Below are 18,002 nucleotides of genomic sequence, written 5' to 3'. Positions count from 1 at the left end.
AATAAATAAATACAAAAACTGTTTTAGAAAAACGTAAATATACCCTTCAATTATCACTGGTAACTGATAATCTTCTTAACATACGACACTTTCGTGTGGGGATATCATTGCAAATTGTAAAGAAAGCTGTGACTTCCCCACATACAATTTGCAGAGCGCACCAAGTCGCCTCGCGCGTTCATTCTTCGTTTTAGAGTTGCCAAACATTCGACGTAGCTGTCATCAGTGTGGCCATACAGAATGGTTGGCGTTGTTATTTTGTGTTTTCACGAGGAGTAAAACGCATCCCGATTATATTCGTGTCAATACCACTTTCGAAGGGGTCACAGACCACGTGATATGGCCACACTGTGTAATCATGGCTCGAGATTCTGTTCATAGATAAAACTCCGTGCGGCACTATTTCATTTAAATTTAAGTGTACGTAAACATGATACTAGATTTTTTTTTCGTTTATAAAGAAGACGTTAAATATCCTTTTAATGATGAAGGTCTCGGAAAAAATGTCTTCATAGAGGACAATGACAGATATAAATATGGAAATAAGTGGTCGATGATCTTCCTCATTCCATTTAAGCCTATTTACCGCACGGCGTACATTTCAGTGCTTCTAGAGGCTTTTACTGAATTCTTATGTCAATAGTGAATCGTAATCGATCTATTTAAAATTGTTTGATTTGATATATCATTTCTATATCAAAATTTATAAAGAGATCGAATCACTGTTTGTGTCAAAAGGAATTTTCAAAAATTCAATTATGGTGGTAATGTTGAACACATTATCTCACCCCAATGTCCGCGGAGTCGCACGTCAGAAGTCAAAATTATTATTGAGCACTTGGGGATGAAAGAAAACATATATATAAAAGGAGTCCAATATCAAAGTTATTGTTCGCACGATGATAAAGCGATGTTTTGATTTTGACGTAATAGTTATGATAAAGGTTTGAAGGCATCAATTTGGGGTGTAAGGTGTCAGTGGAAAGCAAAATATTCCCATCCATGTGCTAGGTACTTGTCGAAATTGTCAAATTAACAGTATCAGATAAATATCTAAATCACGATAGTGATCTAATAGCCGTGATCGGCTTAAGAAACCCCACAATACATGTCAATTACAGGTGTATAATATAGAAAGATGCATACATAAGTATTTTCAAATTATTTAAATTTTAGTCAGTGAGGTATATGAACATGGATTAACTCGAATACCACTTGAATCATAGCTGCTCGTGTAATTTACACATTGTATGCCGCTGCACATAACCGTGCTAAATATAAGACTAAGTAAGGTCGGCATTGCTGATCTGTATAACCATAGACTTCGACAATGAAGATTTGAGCAAATACTTATCTCCGGTCGCTCGTACTTTAGAAATAAACCAAAAAGTAAAGATCTTTTGTTTCCACACGGCATTAATTCCGTTGAAGTGCGTGTTGAGAATTGCTAAGATACGTGGACCCACCCACAGCCCAGGAACACAGGATGGGCTTTCATCAGCGCCCGAGTAAAGCCCGGCTCAAGAGCCCGTGTCACAAGGTCTGCAGTCCTTCATGTCATTACTTATCATCTTTAGAAGAGTGTTTGTTTCTTTTCAATAAGAAGAATGAACTTGCAAAAAATATAAGATTAGTTGTCTTATACTTGTTGAAAAATGTTTAGTGCACATTCCATTTTGGAACAAACATTCTCTTATCTCCGATGAAAAATCGGAACGTTGTGCCAATATAGTCAATGAGAATATATTTTAAATTTGTTTTGATCATTTGAGTTTGAAAACATTGCTGTAGTACCCCCCCCCCCCCACCCACACACACACACCCACACCCACACCCACACACTTATTTTGTAATATTGTATATCTAAAAAATGACCTTTTCCTTAGAGATGTTCAGGCCTTAGTTTATTGCGAAAAACTTAACTATAAGTTGCAAAGATCGCAAGAAACATACATTTTTTTCTTAATAATAACTCATGTTGACGTTCACTGCCTGTCCAACTTGTACCTCGTCTTAAGTGTCGTTTGGTTTGTTTTGAGAAACACTGATTGAACCGAAAACTATCGCTAATGCATTAAACTGAATTATCAAAGAAGTTTTGAAAGAGTTTTGTATTTGATAATACAGCTATTAACTTGTTGATTCAGAGTATTTGTTGTTTGATACAGTCGGGTGAATTAGAAGGATATTCGTAAGTATGTTGCGATAGTAACCTAGGACTGTCTGAAATTTTCATTGGTCAGTTTTATACTGAAGGGTTTAATAGTTTTAAAATGTTCGGCAATGCAAAGGAAGCTCTTAAGTTCTGAATACTTTGATATCAAACGAATTATTAAGGCTTAAACTTTCAATTTAGGATCATCAACTGATGTAACATTACACAGTATTGCAAACAGACGACAAACCGACTATTAAGTGCATGTAAATCAAGAAAAATGCTATAGAGGTCGGTAAACACAAGAGATCATTATATTATCCCATTGATACCGGAAGTATAATTTTAAATCTCAGTAAAACAAACAAGTTATGGAAGAGTGTGAGGACTTTCCTATGGTAACAGGTGGAGGACGGCCCCTGGCGCTCTGTCGGCAGGCATGTCAAAATATCCTGGCCATCACCTTTTCACTGACACTAATCCCGGCGCTTTTGTCTGCATTTGTACCGCAGTAAAAAACGAACAGTGGCAGCCATATGTCGCCTTTTCATGTGCAAAGCACATCCGGGAATATTCCATACTTGCTGCGCATAAGCATACACATGCATTGATTGGTGACGTCACAAGTACCCGGCTACTCCAAATTACCCATCCCTATAAGCAGAAACTTTTATCTTTGAAACCGATTTTTAAGATTAAAGCTCTTAAAATAGATATTTTAAGAAAAGAAAAGATTTTCAAACTTTGGGATTAAAAACAAACGAAATGCAGCAGTAAAATGGTGCTTCCTGTGCTGATATCTAAGCCACTATGTCTTTGGTTTGACTTTATAAACAATCCAACAAAAACGGTCTTAGATTAAAAATAATTATTTAAAATATGATTTTTTCCAAGGATACTCAATTACCAAAAGAAAAATGACTAAATTCAATATCTAAGTTCGGCTGTTCAGCAGACACCGTAATTTGTGCCCTCCTCGGATAGTATTTGACTGTATACTTCAAAACATAGACATGGGTTGTGCCTAGATACGTTTCATTATATTGATAAATTAATAACTGAAAACCACCAATGAATCATCAATCTTTATGTACGTAATAACAAATATGACAGCACAAAGCCATATACCACTTGTAAACACATTACTGGAGGACCTGTTACAGCAAGAATCACTTGTTAACAAATTACTCGAGGACCTGTTACAGCAGGAAATGCAGTTCTTTGATCTTCGTCAAGCTCCTCAATTCTGCTAATGGGTGTTCATAGTGGGTGGCGCTGCTGCCACTCATATTGTCATTCACTTAACAAGTTCAAACCTAACCATACATACACATATGTATATAATGCACGAGTTTGCCTTAGCACATTTAGAGGACATCTGAATGTCACACTATTGACTTTTCATTTTTTCACAAAAAACGGATCTTTTGATGTAAATGATTCAATCACGCTCAATATACATGTACATCACTTGAACATCAAAGTGCCGCTGATTGTCGCCCTGATGCAGCGAGGTGTCAGTAAAGCTGCATTAGAACGCAATATTACCGCACATAGCATTGAAGATTGATACACGCTTATGAAGGTAAATAGGTTTTTGATGACTTACACCGCACAATGTTACATTTGTCATTTAATATTTACATAGATAAAGGAGTATTTGACTTAGTATTAAGAATGCCGTTATAACATAAGAAGAGCGGAGGAGCAATTTCGGAATGTCTCTTCAAAGGTATTTAATCAAACGTACTGTCATTGTAGATGTATCGATATCGATGTGATTGGTAATATTACGGGTGAAGACATAAGCTGGGATAGACCTCGGCTCTAGATGCGCGCTCCATACTCGCTCCAGCCGTTCGTCCGTTGCCGGGAAACTGATGCCGGCCTTATGTTGACGTCTGTATTTAAAATTTGCAATATCAATGTTTACCTCGACCATACTTGGTTGATGTTAATTATACTGTCACTTTTTGATAGAACAACAACAACAACTTTGATATTTCAAATGATAATACAGCTATACTACTTTCAATACCACTGAAACTATAAAAAACAAGCCGCTGTTGCTACTTCTGCTGCTGCTGCTGCTGCAACAATTTGCTTCTACTAATAATATACTGCTGCTGCTGGTGGTTCTGTTACTGCTACTGCTACTACTGCTATTGCTACTGTTACTGCTACTGCTACTGCTACTGCTGCTACTGCTACTGCTACTGCTACTGCTACTATTACACTTGCTTGGAAAACGACTTGACACATGGAGGACTGCGATCTTATATAATTCCGTGTTCCGACTAGTTCTGTGATTTACAAGGAATATGCTATTTTCAAGCTACGTTGTCCCTTCATGCATTTTCGGTGATATATTGACATGTCTTCACACATCTAAATATCAAAACGCACTACTGTCATGTAATTGAAATGTTAATTAATTTTGCTCTTTGAAGACACCACCAATCAAAGTGCACGCTGATACCTATCTGAAATCATAAAGAATATAATGGTATTATAAACGTTGTGCCATTTTCCTCCTTCCTCATGCAAATGTAAGATAGGGTGTCAGGCACAAAGTACCAGAATATAATGCCAACTGATTAAATTATCGCATGCCAGTAATAAATTTACCGGTAAAATGCAAATCAATTGAAAATTTCAAACTCAGTTACCGGAGAAGTAAGGAAAATCGCTATTTGACGAACTTAAAAAAATGCAACAAATAAACCCTTTATGTCCCAACACCCAACATTGTCGGCGGGTACAATGCGCCCATTGTCGATGTGATTAGCACAAAAAGGTAAGATTCTCTCCTCTGAGATACCCACTTGCCCTCGGCACTATTAACAGGAATTATGACGACTTTTAACTTACGTGTCAATAATTGGATAATTCTCTCATTACTAACTACGCAGTTCATGATGGCATTGTGGTATATGATTAAATTTGTCGTAATTGAATATTCGAGACATTCAAATCAGATAAAGGCATATGTAAGCAATTTTCAGGGCGTTGTGTCTGTGTGGGTTGGTCGAAATTGACATAGTCTTACAATGAGTTCACAAGACATACACTGATATTTCCAACGTTCAGATTGACCAAAGATTCGTAAAACAAAGATATAAAGAAACCACTTTGATTTTATTGCCCTCAAGACCTATAGCCACCCCACTGCCATAAACCGTCTTTCAAATAGTGTCTCGTAAATACAAAAAAAAGCGTGGGAGGACGGATGAGCCACCGCCTGGGCTATTGATTCTGGGTTAACGACACACGAACGGGTATATTGACCAAAGGATATGTTTCGGCCCGTTCTACTGAGAGGGCGGGGGTCCTGTGACAGATTCTTCCGAGATTTTACAACACACGTAGGAGATTTTACTTCCCGACTCATCGAGGACAACGTTGTTGTTTGTTTATACTAATTTATTTTTGCTCGGCTGTATACCGTCGAATCACTCTCGAACTCGTTTTTGGCAGACACCAATACTGATTTCTTTTTGAGAGGCCATGATAATGTACCGTTGGTGGGTTCAAACACACAACCTCTTGGGTAAAAGACAGACAACCTTACCACCATACCACTCTCACCCTGATGGGGCTCGAAAAGTAAAAAGAATGGCACACATACCACCAGACCAGTCTCACTCTCGTGTGCCATTTCTGTTAAACTTTGATCAAATAAGTATTTGTCATGCATGATATCTATGAATGAGTACTAACACTGTAATTTACTATAAAGTGTTTCAATAATAAGGTCTTAGTTCTACATACATAATTCTAAAATGACTGTTTGTATAAAATGTTTGTTTAAAAGCTTAAACTCCTTAGACCAGTATAATGCCTTACCGAGCATGGAGGAAATGTAAGAAAACGTCCATGCAGTTAATAGTACATTCACTACATGGAACTCCGCAATCTTGAGAAAGTCACCGATGTCACACGATACAATAATATTGGTTCGACCTTGAATTAAATACAACACTATTTTCACAAGAATCTGTCACAGTAAATTACCTATTTTAGACAATTTGGACAATTCAACACACATCTGTGTCAAGTTGAACTAAATATAAAGGAACACATGTAGCAGGTATTGTAGAAGAAACTGACCTCCAAATTAAGAAATCTCACTTTGAACGAACACATTAATTTTACAACAATGACATGGCTTTCTGTAACATATGTTACGGCGATAAGCCCGTGACAAGATGGGCACAGTAGCCGTAGGCCCCCGGCACGGGGTGACCCGGGCAGTTACGTCATGCGCTGTCCTTCCAGATGTGTCGTCTGCCCGACCCGGACATTAGCGGCCAGAAATCTCCGCCATCTATCAACCGCACAAGTGTTCCTGTCTCCCTGGGGCCGCAAAGTGCTAAACGTCGCGTGCGCCACACGAGGGCTATTGTTGTAAAACAATTGTTTGGACGTTTAAGGAAAATGGACATCCTTTCGATTGACTTGGTCCTGTACAGAATGTGTCGTCTGATTACGTGGTTAATAGCTCCTGCTAATGTTCCGATAATGGGAATGTAACTGTTGCTGCTTTGTGTGTTCGAACCCCGCCGAGTGGGTCACACTAAGAACCAGGTATAGTGCTATTGTTCGAACCTGAGGTCAGAAGTTACTACCGATCTCATGATTTTAGTGTTCGCTGAATGCTTCTTATGTCAGAGTTTAGAGATGTTTCCTGAAGTTAATATACACTCACATTTTATCTAAATAACATAGTAAGAAACATACCTTTAACACGTACATGTATAACTATCAATGTTATGGGAAATGACATATTCCTTAATGCCTGTCAACAGACTTCCGGTCTGGGGACATTAATGTGCGGTCCGGCTCTAATCAGAACGAGCGTGCCTCACCATTACTGGGTCCCTAATTCGTCCCTTGTTACTTGAACGAGGGGTCAACAGGTGTCAAACTGCACCCTAGGATTCACATTGGGACATACAAGGACAGTCTGGTCCCCGGGTCACAGTGCAGGTCATAGGGGTCACCGTTAAGATGCGCACCTGACGGGCAGGTTGTATTGAATTAATTGCATGTTAGGACACGTCGTGCATCATGCTGATGAGGTAACATTGGGTCGTCGGCTGTGTGACCTGGGCCACCTCTGTCCTGGTTGACCAGGCACGACAGCAGGACGTGTCCTCACTCTGGGATCAACATAGCCTCGGTTAACTGTCGCTTGGACAGAGTGGTTATCTGCATTGTTGCAACTGACACTTGTTGATCCCTGACCTCTAATACGAAGACACCGTCTGTCTTTGACGGACTATTTCCTATTTTGGTTATTTACTGAAATTGTTACTATGTAAATGTTTGAAAAAAACGTTTTGAAAAAAAGATCACGGATACTGCCACATTGGGCAGAACAATAGATGGATTTCAGATAACCTAAAAATAGATTATGCATATCATTAACTGACCACATGTACTAGCTGGGGGCAAAACATTGCTGATAAGCCCCTCCAGGTTAATACATTATATAGTACAATATAGTTCAATGGTCTAGTTTACATGATAGAACGTAATTAGGGAGTAAATCAAACAGTTTGGCAGTTCATGTTCAGAGAGACAATGACTTTCTTGAAAGATTAACAATAAAACTACTGAAAGTGTTTTTGTCAGATATTATCCTAGGGATAATAAAATAAATTAAGTCAAACTTAAACTATTTTCAGTATTTGTATATTCATACAGTATATAAACAGAAGAGAGTGAAAATAAAAAAAAAAATCATAATTTTGGCAGTTTATAGCGATAAACATAAAATGAACGAATAAGACCACAAATATTTGCTTTGCGATTCTTGTTAGATGTAAACACCTAGTTCTATGGAATGATTGAATGCATCAAATTGTCATTCAATAAAGTAAGTTGTTTAACAGGAATACTTAGTCCATTCTCCCTATGACACGCTCAACATGTATTTTCACATGTGACAATTTTTCTGGCCGGTTCATTGCCAGAAAGTTGTTTTTTGCCCGGTGAATGAAGGAATCCTAAGTACAGTGCCGGAGGCTGCCATTTCCTCGGCAACAAGGACCCCCCCTTTCTGTCAACTATTCATTGCCGGGCATAAGGATGGACGTATATCCTGATTCCAAAGTTATTTGCTTGTCCGACAAACGTCCACCCCATCCACCAGTAATCAAATTTACTGCTCCCGTTGGCGATATAGATATAAAATATTTTATTGTATTGTTATGTTTGTAGTTGCTCCATGTTTGTGCTCTTTGTAAGATTATGCGGGCTTTCAATAAAAAATACAAAACAATAGATAATTGAAATCACTTTGTTGTAACCAGGTTCAAATGCCTCAGGTATATTTGATCATGCCACCTCCCTCTCTGGCTAAATAATTAATTGTTTCAAACATTTAGCTAAACTTGGTACCTATGTGTTCCAAATTCGAGGAACTGCTGCCCCCGAAAGTGTTAAGCTATATGATATGTCTTTGTTTGAAAGACCTAATCCAATTTTCATTAGGACAATCAAGAGGTGGTCTTTAAGTGAAAGTCTTGCCACTCCTTTTTTTAAAGTAACACTCTGATTCAAAATCAATACATGCACATGTATAACAAACATAATTTTTGAGTGATTAACCTTTTACTTCTTACTAAATGATGCATTTTTATGAAAAACATTCATAACTGATGACAAGATTGTAACCGTGTATTTAATATCTAAAAACGCAAAAAATATTAAATGATTGGTGAGTGCTAAAAAATTCACTGCGATCTATTTTTGTCTAATTTGGTAGAAATCGCGTGTTTTCTGCACCTTTCTTTCAAACTCAACTTGGTATCCTTCATAAGAACCATTGTTTTCGACATGTATTTATCTGTTTTGGTATATCAAAACATTTATATTAATTGTGGTAAATCTTATTTGGGAGAGAGAGTGCAACTTTAAGTACACAGGGTTCTAACTGATTATATATCCACAAAAATAAATCACGGGATATACCTGTAAAAAATGTCACCTTAGTGTTGTACATATTTTCATATATTACTCCAGAATTTTTTTTCTGTATTGTCTGCAACAGCCTAAACATGTATTCAATGTGTCTACTCAATGGGTATTTAGGAAATATGCGCAAAGATATTCCCTTTTCTTTGTTTTGTCTATTTGCACACCCAACAACACATAATCTATTAACCATTTCACCAATTTTACTTACAGAAAACATGTATAAACTGACCATACAAACACCAATGTATTGAATTTACTACTGGGGGCTTATCAGCAGCAGAGCGTTCTTGCCCCCACTAAATAATTCATGAGCTGTTCAGCCAGCCATGGTCTTAGTGAAATCCATCTATATCTAGCGGGAGGGTCTCGCTTTTATTTTTCAAGCTTACTAGCCAAGCTGATCCAATCTGGTTCACAAAAACACATCCGGTGCCGACTAGTGAGAAAAGTAAATAGTTTTAAATACTAATAGTAATTTATATTGCCAGTTTCCATATTACCTGAATACTTGATCAAATAATTGTAGCAGCTCTTTCATTGACAGTAAATTAGATGTAATTGTTGTGTTTGCATCTTGTAAAATCAGAAAATGCAAAATAAGACCAAATGAAATCGCGTGTTTAACATGCAAATATGCTATTCGTTTCAGTCAATATTTGATCAGAAGATTAAGTTCAAAAGAGTAATGGCTTTTTGCGATTCACAATTTTTCATAATGATATAATTAGCAACGGAAACCTTTCATATGTTTCCGAACAAGTATAATATGTTCTAAAATTCAAATTGCATACAATTTCAACGACCTACTGAAAACTTGACTGTCGTCGCCGGTTCTTGTGGCTTCCGAGGATGGAAGGCAGTCGCCAGTCTATTGACATTGCTCTTCCGAAAATCTTTATATACCATCTAAACAGTAATGATTGTATCGCCTGAATAAGCCTCTCATCATCACCATCATCATCATCATCATCATCATCATCATCATCACCATCATCATCATCATCATCATCATCATCATCATCATCATTATTATTATTATTATTATTATTATTATTATTATTATGATGATGATGATGATGATGATGATGATGATTAATATTATTATTATTATTATTATTATTATTATTATTATTATTATTATTATTATTATTATTATATAATTTACATCATCATCATCATCATCATCATCATCATCATCATCATCATCATCATCATCATCATCATCATCATCATCACCAACATTACACCAGTGCATTATCATCATCATCGTCATCGTAGTCATCATCATCATCGTCGTCGTCATCCTCCTCCTCCTTCCCCTCCTCTTTAAAATTTGTCAAGTCATGAATTTGTTATTATTTCAATGGAAGGGGCATTACTCAGATAAATTAATGAAAAATACTTGTTAGTAATTGTCTCCCTTAATCCTGTTTAGTCTACATATTTCTAAATAATGATTAAAACACATTTATTTCTTAATAAAAAAATGACATGTCGTAGAAATAAAATTTCAGTTCGTAATTACAAAGTAAATGCGATAAATATTGCGTTAAAAACTAACTATCTTTGTGAATTACGAAGTTCTATTTCGTAAATATGAAAATCAATTGGTAGAAGTCCATTCGGAAATAAAGGATGAATAAATAAAATTTCGTCATTTCGAAACTTTAAACGGCAGTAAAGAAATAACAATTTCTGAATAATAAAATCAAGTTCATCAATTCGAAAACATCAAATTGTAAAAACGAAATAAGAAAAGAAAATATTAACAGTAATTGGTAAGTCAACGGACTGGTTTATAGGTCCGTGGTCAGTATTAATATTACGAAGTAGAAAAATGAACCCGAGTAATGAAGTGTTAGTTATTTATTGCAAATTTGTATAATTGTTAATTTGAATTAACGATTCATAATTTCGTATCAATGAATTATTTACTATTCGGTATATTGAAACATTATTTTTTGCATTTCCGATTAGTATTCGTCTTTGGAACTTATTTTATGTCGACTGAACGAGAATTAAATAACACCAAATGTTGCAAAAATTATGCCGAGTTGTCTTCATAATACCTAATATGTGTTGAAACATTATGAGAACCCTCGCCAGGGATACCACCAATTCGCCATAGGTGATCCCAACCTCGCCATGTGATACACCCAATTCACCATAGGAGACCCCCACCTCGACATGGGGTACCCCCAATTCGCCAAAGGAAACCCGTACCTCGTCATTGGATATCCCCAATTCGCCATAGGAGACCCCTACCTCGCCATGGGATACCCCCAATTTGCTATAGGAGGCCCCAACCTCGCCATGGGATACCCCTATTCGCCATGGGAGACCCCAACCTCGCCATGGGATACCCTAATTCGCCATGGCAGACTTGTACCTCGCAATAGGAGAACCCAACCACGCCATGGGATAACCCCCACCCCCCTATTTGCCATAGGAGACCCTAATCTCGCCATGTGATACCCCCAATTTACCATAGGAGACCCAAACATCGCCATCGGATACCCCCAAAATGCCATAGGAGAACACAACCTCGCCATGGGATAACCCCCACCCCCCTATTTGCCATAGGAGACCTTAACCTCGCCATGTGATACCCCCAATTCACCATAGGAGACCCCAACATCGCCATCGGATACCCCCAAAATGCCATGGGAGACCCCTACCTCGCCATGGGATAACCCCAATTCGCCATGGAAGACCCCAATTCGCCAATAGTACCCACAATTCACCATGGGATACTCTCACATCGACATGGGATACACCCCCAACTCGGAATGGAAAACCCCCACGCCGCCACTGGAATCGAAGTAAAGGTCAATTGTCTCAATTTATGCAAAAATGAACATTCGTTCTGAAATTACACGAAATGAATCTATGATGATTTTGCTCGTATAAAGTACACACGGGCAAGATGAAATAGAAGAAACAAAGAAACAATATATCACCAAATTCAGGAGCGATCGTCATCTGCGCTTATTAACTAGAACGAGGAACAGAAGTTAGAAAAGTACATGTTAGTAATTGCACCCCCTTTCTACTGTATAGTCTAAATATTTCCAAAGAGTGAGTAAAAATTTAAAACATATTTATTTCTTAATTGATTATGTGGTAGAAATAAAATTTCAGTTCGTAATAACAAAGTAAAACTTCGAAATGCGATAAATATTGCGTTAAAACTAAATATATTATGCATTACGAATTTATATTTCGTAAATATGAAAATCAATTGGAAGAAGTCCATACGGAAAATAAGGATGAATAATTAAAATTCCGTCATTTCGATACGTTATTAGGCAGTTAAGAAATAACAATTTCTGAATAATAAACTCAAGTTAATAAATACGAAAATATCAAATTGTAAAAACGAAATGAGACCCCCACCTCGACATGGGATACCCCTTATTTGTCATGGGAGACCCCTACCTCTCCATAGAAGTACCCAACATGCCATGGGATACCCCCAACTCGCCATAGGAGAACCCAACCTCACCATGAGATACCCCCAATTTGCCATACTCGGAAGACTCCAACCTCGCAATAGGATACCCCCAAGTCGCCATAGGAGGCCCCAACCTCGCCATCGGATACGCCAATTCGCCATAGTAACCCCAACCTCTCCATCGGATACCCCCAAACGCCATGGAATACCCCTACCTCGCCATGTGATACCCCAATTCGCCATAGGAGACCCGTACCTCGCCATGCGACACCCCAATTCGACATGGGAGACCCCACCTCGCCATCGGATACCCCCAAAACGCCAGGGGAGACCCCAACCTCGACATGGTACTCCCCTTATTCGCCATGTGAGTCCCCAACCTCACCATGGGATACCCCCAATTCGCATTGAGAGATACATACCTTGCCATACGAGACCCCAACCTTGCCATGGGATACCCTCAATTCGTCATGGGAGACCCCAACTTCGACATGGGATACCCTTTATTCTATTCGCCATTGGAGTCCCCAACCTCGCCAAAGGATATCCCCAATTCGCCATAAAAGACACCTACCTCGCTATACGAGACCCCAACCTCCCAATGGGATACACCAAATTCGCCATAGGAGAGGCCTACCTCGCCATGGAATACCCCCAATTCGCCATAGGTTACCCCGAACTCGCCATGGGATACCCCCAATTTGCCATAGGAGACCGCCACCTCGACATGGGATATCCCCAATTCGCCATAGGAGACCCCAACCTCGCCATGGGATACCAAAATTCGCCATGGGAGACCCCCAACTCGACATGGGATACCCACAATTCACAATAGAAGACCCCAACCTCGCCATGGGATACATCCATCTCGCCATGGTAGACCCCAGCATCGCCATGGAATACTCCCAATTCGTCATAGGAGACCCCTTCCTCACCATAGGAGACCAAAACCTCGCCATCTCGACATGGGACACCCCCAATTCACCATAGGAGACCCGTACCTCGTCATGGGATACGCCCAAAACCCCATGGGAGACCCGTACCTCGCCATAGGACACCCCAATTCGCCAAAGGAGAATCCAACCTCGCAATGGAATACCCCAGTTCGCCATTGGAGACCCCACCTCGACACGGGATACCCTAATTCGGCATAGGAAACCCCAATTCACCATGGGAGACGCCATCATAGCAATGGGATACCCCATTCCTCATATGAGACCCCAACCTTGCTATGGGATACATCCAAACATCCAATTCATGAGATACCCACAATTCGCCATGGGATGCTCCCACCTCAACCTGGGATACCCCCCCCCCCCCACAACTTGGCATGGGTTCTGTGCTTGTTATCCGCTTGTTCTGTGCTTGTTCTGTGCTTGCTCTGTGCTTGTTCTGTGCTTGCTCTGTACTTGTTCTGTGCTTGTTCTGTACTTGTTCTGTGCTTGTTCTGTGCTTGTTATGTGCTTGTTCTGTGCTTGTTCTGTACCTGCCCTGTGCTTGTTCTGTACTTGCTCTGTGCTTGTTCTGTGCTTGCGCTGTGCTTGTTCTGTGCGTGCTATGTGCTTGTTCTGTGCTTATTCTGTGCTTGTTCTGTACTTGCTCTGTACTTATTATGGGCTTGTTCTGTGCTTCTTTTGTACTTGCTCTGTGCTTATTCTGTGCTTGTTATGTGCTTGTTCTGTACTTGTTCTGTACGTTTTCTGTGCTTGTTCTGTACTTGTTATGTGCTCGTTCTGTACTTGTTCTGTGCTAGTTCTGTACTTGTTCTGTGGTCGTTTTGTACTTGTTCTGTGCTTATTCTGTGCTCGTTCTGTGCGTGTTATGTGCTTGTTATGTGTTTGTTCTGTACTCGTCCTCTGTTTGTTCTGTACTTGTTCTGTGCTCGTTCTGTACTTGTTCTGTGCTTGTTCTGTACTTGTTCTGTGCTTATTCTGTCCTTGTTATGTGCTTGTTCTGTACTTGTCATGTGCTTATTCTGTTCTTGTTCTGTGCTCGTTCTGTGCTTGTTATGTGCTTGTTCTGTACTTGCCCTGTACTTGTTATGTGCTTGTTCTGTATTTGTTCTGTGCTTGTTCTGTGCTTATTATGTGCTCGTTCTGTGCTTGTTCTGTACTTGTTCTGTGCTCGTTCTGTACTTGTTCTGTACGTGTTATGTGCTTGTTCTGTACTTGCTCTGTGCTTTTCTGTGCTTGTTCTGTACTTATTCTGTGCTTGTTCTGTGTTTGCCCTGTGTTTGCTAAGTGCTTGTTCTGTGTATGCTATGTAATTGTTTTGTTCTCATTCTGTGCTTGTTCTGTGTATGCTTAGTGCTTGTTCGTTCTGTGTATGCTATGTGCTTGTTCTGTGCTTATTCTGTGCTTGTTATGTGCTTGTTCTGTACTTGTTCTGTGCTTGTTCTGTACTTGCTCTGTGCTTATTCTGTGCTTTTCTGTGCTTGTTCTGTGCTTATTCTGTGCTTGTTCTGTGTTTGCCCTGTGTTTGCTAAATGCTTGTTCTGTGTATGCTATGTACTTGTTTTGTGCTTATTCTGTACTTGTTCTGTGTATGCTAAGTGTTTGTTCTGTGTATGCTAAGTGCTTGTTTTGTGTATGCTATGTGCTTGTTTTGTGTATGCTATGTGCTTGTTCTGTGCTTGTTCTGTACTTGCCCTGTGCTTGTTCTGTACTTGCTCTGTGCTTGTTCTGTTCGTGCTATATGCTTGTTCTGTGCGTGCTATATGCTTGTTCTGTGCTTATTCTGTGCTTGTTCTGTACTTATTCCGTACTTGTTCTGTGCTTATTCTGTGCTTGTTCTGTACTTGCCCTGTTCTTGTTCTGTATTTGCTCTGTGCTTGCCCTGTGCTTGTTCGGTGCTTGTTATGTGCTTGCTCTGTGCTTGTTCTGGACTTGCTCTGTGCTTGTTCTGTGCTTGCTCTTTGCTTGTTCTGTGCTTGTTCTGTGCGTGCTATGTGCTTGTTCTGTGCTTATTCTGTGCTTGTTCTGTACTTGTTCTGTACTTGTTCTGTACTTGCTCTGTGCTTGTTCTGTGCTTATTCTGTTCTTGCTCTGTGCTTGTTCTGTGCTTGCTCTGTGCTTGTTCTGTGCGTGCTATGTGTTTGTTCTGTGCTTGTTCTGTACTTGTTCTGTACTTGCTCTGTGCTTGTTCTGTGCTTATTCTGTTCTTGCTCTGTGTTTGTTCGGTGCTTGTTCTGTGCTTGTTCTGTTCTTGCTCTGTGCTTGTTCTGTGCGTGCTATGTGTTTGTTCTGTGCTTATTCTGTGCTTGTTCTGTACTTGTTCTGTACTTGCTCTGTGCTTGTTCTGTGCTTATTCTGTTCTTGCTCTGTGCTTGTTCTGTACTTGCTCTGTGCTTGTTCTGTGTTTGCCCTGTGCTTGTTCTGTGCGTGCTATGTGTTTGTTCTATGCTTATTCTGTTCTTGCTCTGTGCTTGTTCGGTGCTTGTTCTTTGCTTATATAATTATATACACATCGATTTAAAATTTCAAACCGTTTTATAGTCGTGCTTCGGCGCATGATCGTTTTCTTACCTCTGTTGATGAAATGCTCCGTTTTGCAGGTTTCTGCTTCTGTCGTTCAGTATTAAAAGTGAATACAAGAGAAACTCTGGCGAATCTTGGACCGCTTCTTTTTGTAATATTCATAAATGACATTGTTGAAGATATACAATCTAACATCTCTTTGCAGACGACACCAGTCTATACGTACTAGTCGACGACCCTGTTTCCGCTGCGACTCAGTTGAGCAGCGACCTTTCTAACATTTCAGAATGGGCTGATCAGTGGTTGGTTTCATTCGATCCAAGCAAAACAGAATCGCTTGTCATTTCTCGAAAGCATACTAAAGCACAACATACACCCTTGACAATGTTTGATACAACTATTCTGAAGTTGACACACATCCACATCTTGGAGTCGTTTTATATAGCAATGGTCGTTGGCATGCACACCTCGATAAGATCAAAGAGAAGGCATGGAAACGTATCAATGTACTTCGTTTACTAAAATTCACACTTGATAGACGATCTCTTGAAATAATGTACACGACTTTTGTTCGTCCAATTCTCGAATAAGCTGATGCCGTCTGGGATAACCTAACACAAGCTGAAGAACACGATTTGGAACAAATCCAACTACAGGCACTGCGAATTATCTCGGGTAACACGTCTGGTCTCTCTAACAACACTCTACGCAGAAACAGGATTTCCTACGCTTAGCTCACGAAGACATGCATTAATTTACTATTTTCTACAAAATGAAACACAACTTAACTCCTGCATACATAGCATCTTTAATAACAGTAGTAGAATAGGCACGATATCACACAAGAAACCCACTGGATATTCGTGTTCCACGATGCCGTACACAGTTTTATTCAAAGACTTTTCTACCCTCTACTATTGCGTCCTGGAACGACCTCCCTCCTGAGATTCGCGACTCAGAAAGCGTATCAATATTTAAATCAAAAGTCGGCGTTCTCTTTGGTAAAACTTCAATTTTACCCCATTTCCACAGTGGTGATCGCCTTTTCAATATTCGGCATGCCAGGTTAAAAACTCACTGTAGCAACTTGAAAGAGCATCTCTTCTCAAAAAAACATCATCGATGACCCACTCTGTACATGTGGCGAAATTGAGACAACTGCACATTTCCTTATGTATTGTCCAAACTACGTTGAACAAAGATCTGAAATGGTTGAGAATCTTCAAGCTTTTATTCATATTTCTACTGACCATCTCATGTTCGGTGACTCCAGTCTTGACAAGCAGTCAAACGTGGCTATTTGAAACGAAGTGCATCGTTTTATTAGAGCAACTGATCGTTTCACCCCATATGTTACCTTATTACTACTGCGACTTGAATTTCCATCAAGGCCTACACCGATTCTTTGGGCTGGGCGACCTTACTACCTTACTTTCCATCTTCTCACTTTCCATTCCTACCTGTTGTCTCAATATTTGACTATAATACGAACAGAGCCCCATCATGTTACTTCAACTCGAAATACTTCAGCAGTTCACTACAGTACATTTGCAACGCGATCACATACACTTTGTATAATAAATATGTAATTTTGTAACATGATAATCTGACTTCAACTGCACTAGTAACCTTCTGTATCCGCAACTATCTTTGTCAATGGATTAGCTTCTTAAATTTTACTTATTAAGTTATTATCTCTCCAACAAGATTTATACTGGAATATATAGTTTCTCATATGTTAAACATATTTAATTTCATTTTCTCTAACTATTGATATACATGTACCAATTTACACAGTATATACGTGTTTTGCTGAAATTAATTCATTTATTTATAGTATTGTTTTACAGAAAATAGAGAAGAGGTTTCATACAAGCCTATGGCTTTCTCCTCAATTCTATATACTAGTATTATATGTGTATGTTGTAAATGT

This window comes from Mya arenaria, chromosome 6 (assembly GCF_026914265.1).
Source record: "Mya arenaria isolate MELC-2E11 chromosome 6, ASM2691426v1".
NCBI classification, from domain to species: Eukaryota; Metazoa; Mollusca; class Bivalvia; order Myida; family Myidae; genus Mya; species Mya arenaria.
Note: the sequence above shows the minus strand (reverse complement) of the source record.